Source organism: Alosa sapidissima, chromosome 2, assembly GCF_018492685.1.
Source record: "Alosa sapidissima isolate fAloSap1 chromosome 2, fAloSap1.pri, whole genome shotgun sequence".
In the NCBI taxonomy this organism is placed as follows: domain Eukaryota; kingdom Metazoa; phylum Chordata; class Actinopteri; order Clupeiformes; family Clupeidae; genus Alosa; species Alosa sapidissima.
Window position 1 is genome coordinate 13712833 of NC_055958.1, and position 10000 is coordinate 13722832.

A 10000-nucleotide genomic window follows, 5' to 3' on the forward strand; every position below is an offset into this window, starting at 1 on the left:
TGTGTGTGTGTGCGTGTGTGTGTGTGTGTGCAAATGGGCTTTGTGAGTCGCTGTAAGATCGTTCCTGATGGGAAGATTGGGAAGAGGCCTGCCCATGTGTAACAGCCACACACTGTTACTGGATTAGTAAATCTGTGTTGGGAAAGAGTGTATGTGTGTTGCTCAATAATCCACCACTCTCTTCAGCCACTCCCCCCTCAGACTGACATATGTGCTTTTTTTTTTAGTTGAGGGCATGCGGTCCAATCAGCCTTTCTGTTTCTAATCACATGATCGATTTTAGAATGGTTAAGGTTCACTAAAGGAAAGAGTGTGACAGAACGATTTTGAAACTTGTTTGGCTTTTTGTCTACACAAAAAGCTGCCTAGGTTCTCTGTGTGTTTATTTGTTGCCTGTTTGTTTATAACTGAACTGAATTAGCAAAACTGTTCCCAAGACCAGACCTACTGTATGACCTACCGGATACAAACTCAACACTGTTAACACATCTATCTTATACATACATACACACACACAAACAAAAGCCACTGAAATGTTTTCTACGACTGCTTGTAAAATAAGTGCTTCAAGGGACAAAGAACAGCTGTTAGTTCTTGCTTTTAGCCGACTCTGCAGATACTCATTTAAAATGCCATTTAGACAAGACGCTTGATGCTGTACAACCTGCCAGTACCCCGTTCATTAAAGATTATATATTAATGAAAACGCACGTGTCCTTGCTTCACTGTAGATTTCATCTCTCTCTCTCTCTCTCTCTCTCTCTCTCTCTCTCTCTCTCTCTCTCTCTCCCTCTCTCTCTCTCTCCCTCTCTCTCTCTCTCTCTCTCTCTCTCTCTCTCCCTCTCTCTCCCTCTCTCTCTCTCTCTCTCTCTCTCTCTCTCTCTCTCGTATACACTTACATCTGGTCTTTGATCAACCAAAGAAGACAAATGTACTCCTCACTTAGAATTCAATTCAAATCCCTTACTCTGGTCTATAGGATACATACTGGATAAGCACCTTGCTATTTGAATTCCATGACCCAGCTTTAGCCACTGCAGTCCTCTGACCAGAGCCTGCTGTGTTGGCCATCCAGCGCTAAGAGGTCAAGAGTCATCATGGAATGACTTGCCTAATGTTCTTGTGATTTTTGGGACTTTCACAGGGTGCCCACGGGTCATGGAGTTTCTGGAATATCATGGAATTTTAATTAAGCCTATTTCAGACATGGAAGGTCAGAGAATTTTGGGGGAATATCAGGGCGTTTTGTTGTACCAGTTTAAAATGTGCCTGCCAATTAATACGAATATATTTCCATGTAGCATTGGTGTTTATCAAGTTGTTACCTTTTCCATTACTGCTTGCTTGAGGGTTGTGGTTAGCCCTACTTTATTTTCAATGCCCATTTATTCATTTCACCCTCAGAGAAAAAAAAGATCAAAGATTCTAGAATGCTGCGTGACTGCTCTGAAATCTTTGGTAGGTGAACTCATTTCAATGTACCATTCATTATTATAGGTCATGAAAATTCATTTTCTCAGGGAGAATCAGGGGAAAGTCATGGAATTGTACATCTGACTTTGAGTGGGAACCCTGTTTTCAACACTCATCTGTTCACCTTACCCTGAATTTGTCTGTTTTTTATAAATATGAAAATCCCTTATTTTCAATGCTGATATTTGATTTCATACCATGTAAGTTGCTCTGGACAAAAGCGTCAGTCAAATCATTTACAAATCAAACCCTTTGTCCTATGGAAAGTTAACACATACATCCCTCCATGTAGCCCTTACAAAAATGACTGCACTGCTTCCGCTTCTTGCAGTTTTGGAGGAATTATTTGCAGTTCATATGCAGAAGTGCAATATTCTGAGCATCTCGATATTATTGTACTGCAGAAAAACTGTATAACTTTTTGTTTGTTTGTTTGTTGTTAAGGGCGAGAACCACTAGCAGGGTCAGCTGTAAAGACAAACTTGAACAGAGATCCACATTGTGCGAGAGATTCACATGTCGTCTGTTGGATCCTCCAACACTGTAATGCCCATAGTTTACCACACAGGGGCGACAGACACGAGTTTACAGCAAGTTTAAGAACACGTGTTATTCATAACAAAGCGAGGCTACAATGCGGAAGGAGTTCTCTTCCCATGCGGTCCCAGGAGGCATAATGCTGCCGTGTTATTTTTTGTAGAGATACAGCATTTTGTGAAAGATCACTGCGTATAAAAGTGTAAGAAGGACATCGATTAAAAAAGGCCAAGGGCGTGCGCATTTTTGACATTTTTGACAATATGTTAGAAACTACTGTGAAAAAGTTGTGAAATAATGGACTATGCATAGGCTACACGTAGGCTACACTTGTAAATCAGTTACGATCAAAGTAATCAAACCCTGATTTTCAGGATAAATGTATAATCTGGACTAAGAACATTTATCCGAAAGGAATTCCACACATGATAAAAAAAAATCCTCAGCGTGTCACTTTAAGAAATTAAAGGGATCCACTTTCTGGCCAATGGGAAGTTGTCATGAGGCTAGGGTTGTCCAATGAGAGCCTTGGAAGCTGACTTTGGCAGGAGTTGACGGTGCGTGGCTGAAAATTTCGGTCAGTTTACTTTACGGAGTGAAGTATGCGGCTGGTTGTGAGGGGGATGCGACGCTGTGGAGGCACCGCATACCAGATGGTGGTCTAGAGAGAGACATACTGGATCCACTCGCCCCGACGAAGGAGAGAAGCCTACTTTTGAGAGGACTAGACACGAGATAAACTCTTCTTAACGTAACTTTGCTTCAGTTCGCGTGTCAGTGGTTAAGTTCTGGACTAAGATGTCTCAAAGAATTCGAAGAAACGGGTCGCCCACGTCCAGTTGTCCCCCGGTGTCTGCCAGTGCCACCGGTGGAGGAGTCCCTACCGGAGGTTCTGTCGGTGGTGCCGGAGGCTCGGGAATGAATTTATTCAGTCGCCTCTTGCCAATGAAGGCGACCGTTCCGTTCCAGCTGAAGCCGCAGGGACAGCCCCCCCTGCAGTCGAGGGGTCATGGTACCGGTAGTGCAGGCGGTAGCCCTACGCACGGCAGCGGTAACGGTGGTAGTAGCAGTAAATGCCACAGCGGCTCGTCCAACTCACTTAGTCTCAGTCCGACCCGTGGCGTAGCGTGCGGTGCCGCGGTTCCGACAGCACCCCTGCCCCCGTCCGCTACGGCTGTCAGCTTGCTGCACACGGCTGGTGCCGGTGCGCACATCGTGGCACAGTCTTCCTCATCCTCGTCATCTTCCTCCTCCTCTTGCAGAAGTAGTCCCATCATCATATCAACAGGTCCCACTTTCGGCGCTTCGTTCAGGCCACAGGCGCAGTCCCCCGTCCTCCCATCTCAGCCACAAACAGTGGTCTTCCCACACATGAACGCGCACAACTACGGCTCCGGGAATGTGGGTGCTTTCCTGGGTGGCCTGCCCGCGGTGTCCCCCTGTTACTCCCCCTCCCAACAGCTGAGCTGGATCTCAGATGTTGCACCGGGCTTTCTTCCCACGGCGACCGCGCAGCAGCAGACTCCCCTGTCGGCTTCACCGTCTGGGTCCTCCCGGGGCCGGCCGGTGGCCCCGTTACAGAACAGGTCCCCGGATCATGAGCAGCAGTCCCCAGAAAGAATAAGTCCCAGCTCTCCCGGTGGAAAAGGTAAACATAATCTCTATACTGAAAGAGAAAATGTTGCACAACTGTCCAAACAAGGATCACGCAAAAGTTTTTGCGCAAGTCTTTGCGCAAAAGTTGTCAAGTTCAAAGCTAGATTTATAGGACATATTTAACCTTCATAGAAATAGCCGATCATTTATGTTGGCCAGTAACCTGCCATGTTATTCTTTTTTGAGAAAACTGTGTTCTATTACATTAAGTTGAAGAAAACTATTCAGATATGAACCAATTTGGGAGTTAATGATTAATAAAATATGCAAGATATAATTATGTTTGGATTAGACTAATCTTGTTTAATGTACTTTGTCATGAAAAACACAGTGAAGGTAGGAGAAATATTAAAATAATGAATAACCAGATTAAAGGTGTTTTATTGTAGCTGGCAGGTTTACATGTTCAAAAGGACAGATGTCCTGGGCATTATGGGAGACTGTGGTCATATTCTGTGCCAGTTTAGAGATTAGACACACACACACACACACAGATCCCTCATGGTCGTTTCTCATATTTCTGTCGCTGGCTGCTGCCTCGTGGAACAACAAAGAGATTAGTGGCTCAAGTCTGCCCCCTTTTACACACACACACACACACACACAATCACACACTCACAATCTGGTACAGTATTCAGTATCTCAAGGGGTCGTAGGGTTGTCTGTCGGGGGGATTAGAATGGACAGACGGGTAGACAGGCTTTTGGGAGCTGTGCCTTATTACCTCATGAGAGTGAGTGAAGCTGAGACACACTTCCCCAGGCTCAATACTGGCCGCTATCTTCTATCTTAGCACCACTGTAGGCTCCTTAGTGTAGTCTGCCTGAGCTGGCTAAGCTAACTCTCTGGTCTGGGTTTTCTGGCAGTTAGTCTGGCTCGATAAGCTAACTTGCCATTCAGTTGGGAGCAGAGAGGAAAACAAAGTTGCAACACAGCCTTCCTCTCTTCCTTACTCGCACACACACACACACACACACGCACACGCGCGCGCGCAGTGTCTGTGTCTTTCCGAGTCTCCCATAGTCTGTGTCTTTGTGTGTGTGTGTGTGTGTGTGTGTGTGTGTGTGTGTGTGCACGTGTTTGTGGTGAACTCTGAGGCCTGTCCCACAGCGCAGCAGCAGCAGCAGGCGAGCCTGAGGATTAACCCTGCACTGCACTGCTCTGCTCCGTATTGCTAGCCTAGCGCCAGCCACATGGCTGTGTGGAGAATGACCGGTTACTGTGATTGTGGTGTGTGTGTGTCTGTGTATGTGTGTTTGTGTGTGTAATGGTTCATTTCAAGTTCAGTCTGAACAGAGAGAGTGCGTGTGTGTGTGTTTGTGGTCATGTCAGGTCACTGAGCAGGCCTGCACCTTCGCATCCCCGTGGGGGACGGTATGGTGATTCCTAAGGCCATAATCAGAGAGTTCTGTGCCTATTCTAAGACTGCTGCTCTGGAAAGAGCTCGAAGGAGGACCAGTGTGACTCCTCTGTCTCAACCCTTCATCTTCTCTTATGAGACCTACATCTGAATACATGTGCAGAGTAGAACACTCAGGGTTCTGTGTTTTAAGTCACATGAGTGTGTGTGTGTGTGTGTGTGTGTGTGTGTGTTTGCTATGGTTGTTGTCACAGTATTGTGTGTGTGTGTGTGTGTTGTGGTATTGGACTTGTTGGAAGAGAGAGAAGCATCTGGAGGAGTGTTCAAACTGGTATTTGTGGTGGTGTTTGGTCCCGCTATTAACTTCAACTTGTATTTGTGTGTGCGTGCGCGTGTGTGTGTGTGTGTGTGTGTGTGTGTGTGTGTGTGTGTGCGTGTGTGTGCGTGTGTGGGTTGGTGGGGTGGGGGCCTAGACTAAATGCGGTTGCTGTGTGTATCTGATTATAATGTGCAAATATCCCCTCTCTTCCTCTCTCACTTGTGCACACACACACACACTTCAGTGAATGCATCTCAGTGGCTGGGTGGCTTCATCTGATTTTCCGCCTGATCTCACTTTCTTTACTGGCAATCCTGTAAAGGCCAGTTTGCACAAGACTACACACACACACACACACACACACACACACACACACAGAGGGGGAGGGAGAGAAGGAGAGATTATACACATGTGAGATACATGTATTGTAGCCTATATTGTGTGTGTGTGTGTGTGTGTGCGCGTGTGTTGTGAATGTTTTCTATGGCCTACATGAAAATCAGCCAGGCACTAATTCTTGATCATAAAGTGTTTCGGGAACACCAACACCCAACACCATTAAGTTGTTAATGATCACACCCCTGCTTATGTAAGACATGCACACATTATGTGCACACACACACACACACACACGTTGGTGCAGTGTTGACCTATCTGTGCTCTGCTCGCTTGATTGTTTGTGGAGGCACTGTTTGCAGTAGAAGGCCTTGAGAAGCAGGCACCTGCCCAGCGCAGGGTTGCCGACGCTGGGCCAAGTCTGGGCCGGATCTTGGCCGGCGCTGGATGGGTTGGCTTTGTACCCAGCCCTGGCTGCAGCACAGTGGTGCAGGAAAGAGGAAGTCACCCAATTGCCTCACAGGAAATGACCTCACACTTAGGGATGACACACATGACCCATCCAGCCACTCCACTCAGCTGTGTGTGTGTGTGCACTAATAGATTTGTGTGTGCATGTTGCTGTAAGATGACATACGTGTAGTACTGTGTTAAAAATAAATCTTTCTGAGTGGTGTAGCTTTAAGGCTCATAATATGCACAATGTTGAATGCACTAAATACATGGATAGTCTCCAGTCTGTCCTCTGTCCCTGGTCATATATGCACAATGTTGAATGCACTAAATACATGGATAGTCTCCAGTCTGTCCTCTGCATTCAGATTTTGGGCAGTGGTAGTGTAGTGGCTAAGGAGCTGGGCTAGCATGCAGTAGCGTAGTGGCTAAGGACCTGGGCTGGCATGCAGTAGCCTGAGAAGTTGTGGGTTCAGTTCCCGGCTTCCACCGTCGTGCCCTTGAGCAGGGCCCTTAACCTTGAGTTGTTCTATCCAGGGAGACTGGCCGTTGTAATATAATTGACATGTGCAAGTTGCTTTGGATAACTGCTAAATGAATAAATGTATGATATTCACATCCAATAGGCAATTGATTGTGTAATAAACAATATCTTTATGATATGATCAAATAATTAAACCTAGCACTACAAACCATCCTCTGGAAGGAAGATTCTGAAAAGGAAAAATGTAGTTTGCTGCACCGACAATTACATGGTGTTGGCGTGGCCATTATACTTTATTAGCTGGTGGAAAAGAGAGTGACGTGTAAGGTAGGGTAGGCCTATTTCAAGAATGAAGGAATACAGTAGCATGTATGACAGTATAGAACATGATACACCTACAGTATATGCCTTGTTTGACTATAAGTGGGTGTAGTAAACGAGTATATTATCAAACAGCAATCTGATACCCATACAAAAAATGATAATGACCATAAGAATGACCATGACAGCAACAGCCCCCACGAGGTCTCATTACGAGTCCTGCACCCCTGGTCTCTGCACCCCTGGTCTACCTACTCTGTTAACCCCGGGTCTCTACCTGCTCTGTAAACTTATACTGTAGCATGTTAGCCACATCCGTACACCTTATCAACAGGTTGTATAACCTATTTATTTTAGCTGTTTGTGGGTTGTAGTATCTGTATTTGATGAAACTGAATTATGTATCATAACACCCCAATTATCACCACTTTTGTTCAGAAATTCTAAAACAACAATGTTTTTTAACACTTCAAAATTTGCTAAATGAACCCTACATTTTTCATTAACCATAGGCGTGTAGATTTGAACAAAATCTGGTTTGGTTCTTAACAGGAGCATTTACTGCCTGAAATATCCGATTTTTTTTTACCACGCTCGGAGTTATAGTGTTGGCCTGATGGGTCGCCTATTTACGCCATTTCAACGACACATGAACGGTTAGACCGAGAATTCTCTTCATGAAATTAAAATTCCACTGGAGCTCCAGGCGGATGTGTACACGCAGCCTTACAACACTGTTTACAGCTCTTCAAGTCACGGTAAAATTACATTTTTGGTACATGGCTAATTTTAAAACACCTATGATGTGGGTGCTTGCATTTCTTTAGAAATCTACCTTCTTGGTTTGTATAGAAATGGATATTAAGTGACACATACACGCAAGATGGTGGAAATACGGGACCTATCTTTATTTGATGCTTTATTTAGTCAAGGATGACTTGAAGGGGTATAAAAGCTGAACAGCAGCATGTTACGTTAGCTTACCTCATGAACTAACACTCAAGAACGCAGTCCGGATTGCATTAAAGCTACACATCTAAAGTATTCTTTCACTTTGTCAGAATTCGAAGAGAGTTTGAATCAGTTGATCAGAATTCTACACAACAGGGTGTCCTAACTATCCGTGTACAACATAGAAGTGTTAGTTATTGTTATACCTGTCTCTATGAGTGGTTTAATTGCTGTTCCAAGCCAAAGGGGTTTGGGTGTGTTTTGAGTGTAATTGGATGGCAGTAATGTTAAGTGTGTGTGTGCGCATATGCAGAAAGGGACAGTAGTTGGTGTGTGTATTGGTGTACGTGTGTATTTAATGAACAGAGGTGAAGCTGAAGTTTGAATGTGTGCATGTGTGTGCAGCATGTTTGTGTATTTTCTGTGAACAGGTTGGGACAGAACTCTCCTAGTTTCCTGCGCTCTGTGCCTGAGAAACAGCTCGGGGATTAATTGTTCCATTAGGGGAGCTCAGACAGCGCATGTACACTTACGCAGTACATACACATTCAGCTTGGGACTCGGGCCCCTCTCACACAGATGCACACGCACACAATTTTACACACACACACACACACACACACAGACAATCACACAGACACACACAGACAGACAATCACACACACAGACAATCACACACACACACTCCTATATGCATGCACGCACAGAAAGCCTTGATGGAGCCTCCCCGGCTGTGTCCACTGTCCAGTAGCTGTGTGTGTTGTGGCTGTAGATAACTGAGGGAGTATGAGCTAGAGTAGAGTATGAGCTGGTGTTCAGTCAACACTGAGGCCTGGCGATTTGCTTAGAATGGTCATTCAGTAGAAACGCATAATATAACTTCAACAGCAGCTAACACAGATAGCCACTAGCTCTAGTAGACACATTAGCTCACTGGCTAACAGGTAGCTGCCAGCGCTGGTAGACACATTAACTCACTGGCTAACAGGTAGCTGACAGCGCTGGTAGACACATTAGCTCACTGGCTATCATGTAGCTGCTATCTCTGGTAGACACATTAGCTAACAGGTAGCCACCAGCTTTAATAGACACATTAGCTCACAGGCTAACACAGGTAGCTAGTAGCACTAGTAGACACATTAGCTGATAGGCTAATGATAGCTATAGACATGAAAGCTATTTGCTGAAGTCACATTACCTCAGTGGATAAAGCAAATAGCCACCTGCTCAAGTAGACAGACACTACATATGAGGCCGACACAGAAATGTGTTGTTGGAACACAATGTAGTACAGAATGGCTACAGATTACAAACAAGCATATGTGTGATCACATCACACACAAACATAATCTTACTGATATCTCATGATTTATTTTGTGTATTCAAACTCTTTATCTAGAAGTGTGTGTGTGTGTGTGTGAATACTTCGGAAACCTGAGGTGTCATTACGTTGCTGAGTGTGTGTGTGTGTGTGTAAATACTTTGGAAACCTGAGGTGTCATTACGTTGCTGTTTGGCAGTGTGTGTGTGTTGTGTGGTGTGGTCAGGCTTATCTGTGTGTGAATGAACAGGTTGACCAAGGGCAGGTGTGGAATAGACATAACAACAGCCCCAGCTGGTTCAGCACACAACTGATAAGACCAGCATCACACACACACACACACACACAATCTCTCTCTCTCTCTCTCTCTCTCTCTCTCTCTCTCTCTCTCTCTCTCTCTCTCTCTCTCTCTCTCTCTCTTTCTCTCTCTCTTTCATAATTCACAAATGTGTAGTATGCTCCTCTACACACACACACATATCGCCTACACACACGCATATCGCCTACACACACGCATCGCCTACACGCATAAGAAAGCACAGACATCCATATTGGTAGCATGACATCAGTTCTGAGTGTGAGTGTGGGAAAGACCAGTGTTGTTTGTCCATAGAGAGCTGCTCTTAAGTGTTTAACTTTTTTCCAAAACATTTGCAGAGATAAACGACCACATGCACATAAACCATGTGGAAGTATGCAAACTATATTCCACAGCAACATCAGCACACACACACAGTCCAGCATACGCTCACTGTGGCAAATACTTGCACACACACACACACACACACA

General features: G+C 45.0%; 1 pseudogene; it reads left to right on the forward strand.

Moving 5' to 3' along the window:
- The first annotated feature begins 2391 nt into the window (after positions 1-2391).
- LOC121688376 overlaps positions 2392-10000 on the forward strand; it is a 35637-nt pseudogene continuing 28028 nt past the window's right edge.